The sequence below is a fragment of the Gymnoscopelus braueri genome (genome assembly GCF_963280865.1).
Source record: "Gymnoscopelus braueri genome assembly, chromosome: 8".
Classification (NCBI taxonomy): domain Eukaryota; kingdom Metazoa; phylum Chordata; class Actinopteri; order Myctophiformes; family Myctophidae; genus Gymnoscopelus; species Gymnoscopelus braueri.
Genome location: NC_137609.1, coordinates 13,536,787 through 13,545,849, shown reverse-complemented (window position 1 = coordinate 13,545,849; position 9,063 = coordinate 13,536,787).

Sequence of the window (9,063 nt, the reverse complement as noted above, 5' to 3'; positions counted from 1 at the left end):
CTTTATTTTACTCCTAATATCCTTAATAAAAATATTTAATCATTTAATAGTTGATGTCTGATGAAGGTGTACTGTGGGGGGGGGGGTCCAAGGCATGGTGGTCTTCATCAGTGGGAAACAAGTGAAAAACCGCTGACTTTTAAAGCAGTGGAACACCTGGGACGCCAGGTGTTCCTGTTGAACCCTCTGGAGGTGTCGTGGGCAGTGTTGGAAAGTAATATGTAACTTAAAGTAATATTATTACTTTTTCCCAGTAACTAGTAACGTAACTAATTACTTTCACGTTTTGAGTAATATTATTATTACCTTTTTTATTACTTTTTTTCACGAGCCTTGGTGGTACTCTGGGTTTGAGTGTGTTTATTTGATCCCGTGTTGTTTTTGGTCAATTGATATAATGGTAGACTGGTTGGGATCCAGTTGCTATGCAGGCTGCTTGCTGATCCGGTCTAGAGCGGATACGGAAACGTTGCGCACTTGTCTATGTGTGAATTATCAGCTGCGGAAGGGCGGGCCTTAAACCGGATCAAACAGTGTTGCCATGTCTGCTTATTATAAGCGACTTGTTAACCAATGAAGATGCGCCGTAAGCTTGTAGGTTGGCTATTTTCAATATATATATATATATGTATATAGGTAGAATACATTTTGTTTAATAAACAACAGAAGTTGTTCAAAGATTGTGTCTCATGATGAGTCATTATCTGTTTGAGCCCAGGTGTTTGAATTTGAATATTTTTTTAGGCAAAAAATACATGAAATACATTTAAAATACTTCCAAAAAAGTCCTTTCGGTCTTGTTTCCATTGAGGTCCTTAGTATTCAATTCATAGTCAAATGGTTTTCATTTAGTCTGTAAGTTATGAATTCATACACAGTAAAAGTCTTAGTGGTTAATATAATTGAAATGAGTGTACAAATAGAACCAAATGGACCCGTCATGTGTACAGAACACTTTTCAGAGTTAAATCAACAATGAGGATTTTACAATGTAGGCTGCAGAAAAGAGAAAAAAAACAACTGCTAATGTTGAAAATGCGAAGTCAGACTTTTGGGGAGAAAGGATGCAATTACTGGGGGCGAGAAAAAAAAAGTAACTAAGTAATAAGTAACTAGTTACTTTTGGCAGGGAGTAATAAGTAAAGTAACTACATTACTTTTTAAACAAGTAATATGTAATAAGTAACATATTACTATGTTGTAGTAACTATTCCAACACTGGTCGTGGGCCTATTCAATGAAACACCCAAGATGGAGGGCGGCCCACCGGACGACCCCAATGAAACCCTTAGCCCCTTCCACCCAACCCTGTAATGACTTCATTATCCCCACCCACGTTTCTCAAGGTATAAACAAGGATTGTAACAGGTATAGTCCCATTCAGGTATGCAGTCAGGTGCAAGCTTGGCTCAGGGAAGAGGACGCCCCTGCCATGCAGATCGAGTCCATCAACTTTGAGTAATAACATCATATCCTGTGTTTGTCAAACTGTTTAATACAATTATTTAATCATTTAACCCCTTGTTAAGAACTGTTTTCTGAAAAACCTATGTTTCAGTGGTGCTCAAACTTTTTCATGTCAAGGACCCCCAAAATGATATGTATTTGGCCGTGGACCCCCATCTCAAAATATGTTTTTCCAGGGACCCCCAGAAGCAAAGATTTGAGTTAAAAATGTTCGCTTTAAAAGAATATAAACATATTAATTTGCACACATTTTCTTGATTTTTCAAAAATAGCAGATCTACAAGCTCATAGCGCTATGAGCTTGTATATCTGCTATTTTTGAATAGCCAAAGTGTAAAATATATATATTTTTTAGCTCAAATCAAAAAATGACACAGATGCTTCTTCAGGTCTTAATGGGTTAATAGTTGATGTCTGATGAAGGTGTGTTGATCACCTCGACAGCGACTCGGCGACAGATATGCTACGTTGCTTTGTATCTTTGTATCTTTTGTAGCTGCCAGTGTGAACACAGAATAAGAGCCCCACAGCTAGAGGTGCAACAAAAGGGAGGGGTATAACAGTGACAAGGGCCCGAGTCAGCTACAAATCCAGGCCATAGTTATGACATTTCTGTCTGCAAGTGTTCATGTTATGCAGTATGCTGCACGCTCACATTTTAAACTACTTCAATCATGATGTCCCTATATCGGGCGTGTCATCATAGGTTTTTGAGTGGTGCTAGCCACTCCAAGGACTGACTTTGTGTGTACGTCTGTCCGTCCGTCCGTATGTTTGCGGACGGCCTCAACATGTTTGTGTCTGGCCTCAACAGCTGCGGCTGATTGCAACACAAAGATGCAACCAGTTACACTAATTATACACCACAAACAGGAATGCAACACACACACACACACACACACACACACACACACACACACACACACACACACACACACACACACACACACACACACACACACACACACACACATACACACGCACTCACACTTTTGAGTAAAAATACTTAAATATTTGTAAAAATACTGTAAAGTTCCTAAAATGAGTAAAAATACTTAAAATGAGTAAAAATACTTAAAATGAGTAAAAATACTTAAAATATGTTAAAATTAGTAAAACACGTAGAAGTCAGTAAAAACATTTAAAAAAAGTCAAAGCACTTGAAAGTTACTAAATTGAGTAAAAATACTTGCACACGCACATTCACGCGCGCGCCCACACACACACACACACACACACACACTAAAATGACGATCTACAATTTGAGTAAACGTACTTTAAGTACTCAAAAGTAACTGAAGAGAGTTAAAATATTTTAAAGATGTTTCTGACAATATAAAGTTATTTTAAAACAGTCTTGGGCTAAAAATAGCTTAATGAAATAACTCATGAAAGGCACCGCTCTCTTCACACCGGGTGTGATTTTTAATTATTTATAAATAAATAAAAGATAAAAGTAAAAAATACCTAGATTAGCAATGAGCAGTATTTGGTACCCACAAATAATAACCATGCTGGAGCGAGAGAGTTATGTTTTCTTCCAGCCAAACATAAAGCAATCTGCCCATGTTTAGATTGCTTTAACCTGTGTTTGACCTGGTCCCAAATGTATTTGTGTAGGTTTTCAGGTTAGGACAAGTTAACCTGTAAAACTTGAACGTATGAAGGAACTTAAAGTAATACTAGGTAACGTTTTCAACAAAACTAAAGTTAAATTGTATATCTTTTGCGAGTGGCAAAGGTTTCACAACACCCACTCCGTGAATTTCACCCCCGGAAGCCTTTTATTTATATATTTTCTATTGAACGTGTACGGGGGGGACTTTCCCGGGAAAATGACGTTCCTGGCCAACGTCATGACGTCGTGGCCGACGTCCTCAGGAACTACCGCAACGGTTTCCTGTTTGGCCAGGAACTACCGCGCTATTAACAAAAAGGAACCTCACGCTGATTTTAAGATAATGTAGGATTGGAAGATCGAAAAAGAACAGAAAAAGAAAGCACAGCTCATGGTAACTAATGCTCCACTGGCTAAGAGAAACGATCCGTAGATAGTATAAAACAATTAAAAGATCGCTTTTTGAAACGCTTCCGGCTTCCGGTGAAAACGAATGGAATTCTGGGTAATCGAGGACTAGGGAAATTGTATGCAGTGACGGTAGTGACCAGCAGAGGTTGCTAAAAATCGTTATTTGTGATTCTGCATTGTACAACTTTAAGATCTTTACACAATTGTGTGTGTGTACTGTAAGTGGGTAATTTTGTGTGGGTGCACATGTGTGAGTGTATGTGAGTGTATGTGAGTGTGTGCATACGTGTGTGTGTGTGTGTGTGTGTGTGTGTGTGTGTGTGTGTGTGTGTGTGTGTGTGTGTGTGTGTGTGTGTGTGTGTGTGTGTGTGTGTGTGCGTGCGTGCGTGCGTGCGTGCGTGTGTGTGTCTGTGTGCGTGTGCGTGTGCGTGTGTGCGTGCACACTCGCGCGCACAAACACATCAATGCACGTGCATGCCCCAGTGTGTGCCCAATAAGATGGGAATGTCATACATCATTGTCCGCCGCGGTACGGTAGAGACATAAACACAACAGCATTGGGGTTTCAAGCCCTTTTCCCTGCACTTTCTCAGTCGCCCCGCTAGACCTGTGGGAGCCAATTAGAGAGTAATGTTGGAGATGACAAAATATACTCAACCCCCCTTATTCTTCTCTTACTTGTATCCCCCCCTGTCTTGATAGACAAGCAAAGCTCTAATAAGAAAGGGGGAGGGTGTGTGGTTCTCTCATCTCCTCATATGCTCTCGGATGCACACAGGAAGCCTGGCAGTCTCTGTTGTTGTTTTTTGGGTGGGGGGTCCGGGGGAGGAGGGGGTGTTAGATGAGGTCGCTGGCCCTGCAGAGCTCAGCTGGAGGAAATGAGACAGTGAAATAAACGGGAGCCAAGGTTTGCAGGAGTCAGAACGCGGTCGGTCACACAGAGCTACACAGCCAACGGACGAATCCCAGATATCATATCGGCAGCATTTTGGGATGACCTTCTCTGGAATGGTGGAGGTCATACGTCTCTCTCCTGTGGGGGAGACGCTGAGCGGAGAATTAGTTTACTTTCTTGGCATTGCCTGGTTAACCCTGAGCGCTGGTTCAATCTGAAGAGGGCAGTGGGGGCAGTTATTTGGGAGGCTGTGGCACAAGGCCACGGAGTCATGAGTCGGGTAAACATTCAAGAATGGTTTTATGCTGGGTAATCAGAATGAAAGTTCTGGGGTTATTTCAAGTACAAGTGCTGCGATTTCAGTCGGATTTTACTCTTTGTCTCACTTTCTTGAGTGGTGCACTGAAAAATCACTGAAGTACTTAGTTACTATTTTAACATAAATCAATCAATGGTCTTTGCTATTATATCAACTCAAGGTTATTGGATAGTTCATGTTTAATCATGCAATCATAAAATGATTTCATGGTTCAGAAACAAAGACGGTTTTCATTTTTCATTTTAACCCTCTAGAACCTGAACTATGAAGGAAAGGTCAGAAAATTCCAAAATTTTGAAAAGGGATACTTTATTGGGTCTTAAAACATTTTTGATTTTGTTTTATTTTTTTTTACATTCCTTTGTATCATTTATTTGTTGTATCATATTTGATACAAGGGGTATTAAAAGGGGTATTTCAAGTCGTTTTTTTTTTTTTTACTGCCTCCCCCCTGGCCAGCCGGGGCGCCTGATGGAGGGGAAAGGAACTGGTTGGAATAACGTGTTCCTTCCACGCGCTACGTCCAACCAGGGAAACTCTCCCCTGTCAGGTGATAAGAAGGTCAGTTAGCTCTCATGCATTGAAGGAGGCATGAGCTCGGCCCTGGCCTCCCTAAGTTGGCAGAGGGAGTGTAGTGCCCAGGATTACATAGAGATTGGCACTGGGTGTAAAAAATAGGGTTACAAAATCGTGGGATAAAATTTTGAAAAAAAAAAAAAAATCAAGTCGGTTTTAACATTACAAAAACATTTATTTTAGACCTGTAGTATCAAATATGATACAAATCATAAAGGACTATAGACCTGTAGTATCAAATATGATACAAACACTTTTGACATCATAAAAAACAAACTCAAATGCTAAATTTTGAGAGCTCATAAGTGCATTCAAGTTATCCAACACTTATTTAAAAATATTAGTAAAGATATACTAGGAAAACGTACCCGAACTGCTTAAAAAATAATTGTTTGTTAGTAGTGCATCAACCTCTCCTGTTTAGTTGATGGCAGCCATTTTGGGTCAGACCACCTGAGGCTCTGTAACTACCTGCAGTGCAAATGGTATGGTCCAGGGGGAAGTGGGGATGTGTCAGATATGATACAACAGGTTCTTGGTCCAAGTATTCATTACACTGATTTATAAAAAAATCAGTGTAATGTGTGTATCATATATGATACGTTTGGTGACATAGGGTTAAGATTGACTGTAAGACCCCGTTTGATTGTAAATCATTTGATTGCACCCCCGACTCTAATGTCCATGTAGCCCCCACAGTCAAATTAGCCAGAACCGGCGTGCAACAGACCTGCCAATCGGGCTCAGCCCTATTGGCATGACTGGCAACACGTCGGACTGGCGAGTGGGAGCCTCGGGTTCAATCCCAGCTCACTGCGTTCCACTACAATCTGGCGTAGTCGGCAGGACGAGGAGCGTAATATCCTCGCGTGAGGGACATGAGGGACGTCGTGTACGGTGGTCCACGGCGTGAAGTGTGAAGCGCGAGGACGCGCTCCAAAGATCGGGGGGGGTGATTGTAGCCCCCACAGTCAAATTAGCCAGAACTGGCGTGCAACACACCTGCCAATCGGGCTCAGCCCTATTGGCATGACTGGTAACACGTCGGACTGGCGAGTGGGAGCCTCGGGTTCAATCCCAGCTCACTGCGTTCCACTACATCCACAATTGGGAATGGGCATAGCTGCATGTTTTTAGAATTGCTAAAACTTTTGTATGATTAATAAACGTTTGTTCCAGGTGTGGGTGAGTCTCTCTCTCTCACATACACACACACACACACACACACACACTGTCCCTGTGAAATTGAAATCACAGTATTGTTAGATTCGTCGGTGTGATTACGGTACATGTAACTGCTCATGTAAAGCATCTGTTTCCCAGACAAGCAGCCGAGGTGTTCTGATTGAGAGGGGAACACTGGGAGTCCTGTGGGAGAACAAAGAGGACGCATGTTTCTGATCTGATTGAATAGACACCGTAAAATAACCCATGAATACTGTGGCTGTTTGCCATCTGTGACTGAGATGTTTGTGCATGGATGCGCACGCGCACGCGCACGCGCACACACACACACACACACACACACACACACACACACGCACACACGCACACGCGCACACGCACACACGTACACACGCGCACACACACGCGTGCGTACGTGCGTGCGCACACACTGACATGTTACTCATTCATGTATGCTCATGTACTCCCACACTCTGTATTCCACACACACACACACACACTGACACTAACAGACTCACAAAAAACCCTGTGTACATGCGCACACTGAAAGGAAGGATACAGACACATGAACAAGACACACGCAAACCTGTGAGCTGTACACGTTATACTTTGGCACTCCACTTACTATCATTAAGCCTGACATAACTGCTATGATTAGTCCATGCCCTCGTGCATTCTCCAACAAAGTTAGTCATCATTTAATAATAGCCGTCTCTATACGTACGTCCACTCCCGGCAGACTGACAGTGCTATGAAGAGAAACATCTTAGCTATAATTGCATATCTGTGTGATATCTGTGACTTTCGGGCTGCCATGGAGGGAAAATCAAAGACTGTAATATGCATACACACATGCACACATATTCGTGCAAAGACACGCATGCACGCACATACACACACACACACACACACGCACGCACCCGCACCCACACACACACACACACACACACACACACACACGCACGCACGCACACACACACACACGCACACGCACACGCACACGCACACACGCACGCACGCACGCACGCACGCACGCACGCGCACGCACGCACCCACACACACACACACACACACACACACACACACACACACACACACACACACACACACACACACACACACACACACACACACACACACACACTGTACCATGCTTCCATCATGTTTGAATGCTTTAATTGAATCCACCAATTACATTATTTAGCATAAGATTCAAATATTAAGAGGTCTTTCCGTGTATCCTGAGGATACAACACAGTAAGGTCTGCAGTGTTCATTTGACCCAGAGAGTGTACATATGTAACCAAATAGACCCGTACAGGTCCTTTTGGTTACATTTGTCCACTCTCAGGATTGCATTTACACTGAGGGTTTTACTGTGAAGGAGCACCTTCTTCTCCACACAGCCTGCCTGTAACAGAAGAGACTTAGCAGCATCTTACAGCTGTTGGGCTTTTTTCTTTGAAATGCCAGCAATTGTCAAGTCAACAATAACACATTTATGGACATGTGCATGTATGCCAATTATCAACATTGTTAGTTTACAGACAGTAAGTACCCAAGCCCAAGCTTTATAGGGCTGAGCCGTGAAGGATCAACATTGATCTGTTGAGCATGAGGTGCAAATAAAGGAGACCACACAAGGTTTCAAAGTGCAAAGGTGACCGTTTTAGTGAGTTTCTTATTTACAAGATTTACATTACCATATGCACAGAGCATAAACCAAAAAGTATTAAGCCACTACCAGGGGACACGGGTGTTGCCAAAATAACAAAAGAAGCAGCTAGGGTAAACAAAAGACAGACTAACTATCTAACCAACTCAGTAGTATAGTGGAAATAAACAGGTGAAATGGTTGAGAGAGAGTGAGCTGAGGTGGGACCCAGCGTTTTATAGACAGCACAGCAGATGGTGGTGATTGGATGAGGGTGGGGCCAGGTAACAGGTTGATTGATCCCAGACAAACCTAGGTGGAACGTAAAATAAAATAAAATATATATATATATATATATATATATATATATATATATATATATATATATATATATATATATATATATATATATATATATTTATAACCCACTGCTAACCCACTTTCTAGAAATTTTTATATCTTTCTCACTAACACAATGTAAAATAAGTGTGAATAAAACAACACTTCTCTTCTGTAGCGCCAGGGTTTAAGGTCACCCCTTGTAACCCTCCTTGTACTGTACTTTGTTCTTCCCTTTAATAATCTAATAGCCCCCCCCAAAAAAAAAAATCGCTTTAAGCAAAGGTATTGTTTTGATTTATTTAGTTCATTTATTTATGTGTTGTTCTTTCACTTTTCTCACGTTGGCTGTTTTTAGTGTCACATTCTTTAAACCCAGCTGGTTCTCCCATAAGGCGCCGTCTCACAGCTCTCAGGCCTTGTCACTGTCAGCTGGTTTCTCCGTGAGGGCTTTGTTCCTTCAGCCTGGCAGAATGAAAGGGAGGCCGTCAGTGCAGACAGGTGGAGAGGCATCTAATGTCGGCGTCCTGCAGTGTTACTCCAACAGAACCTGCAGGTTGTTTTTTTTGTGTGCGCTCAAGGTTGTTCTGTTGCACACA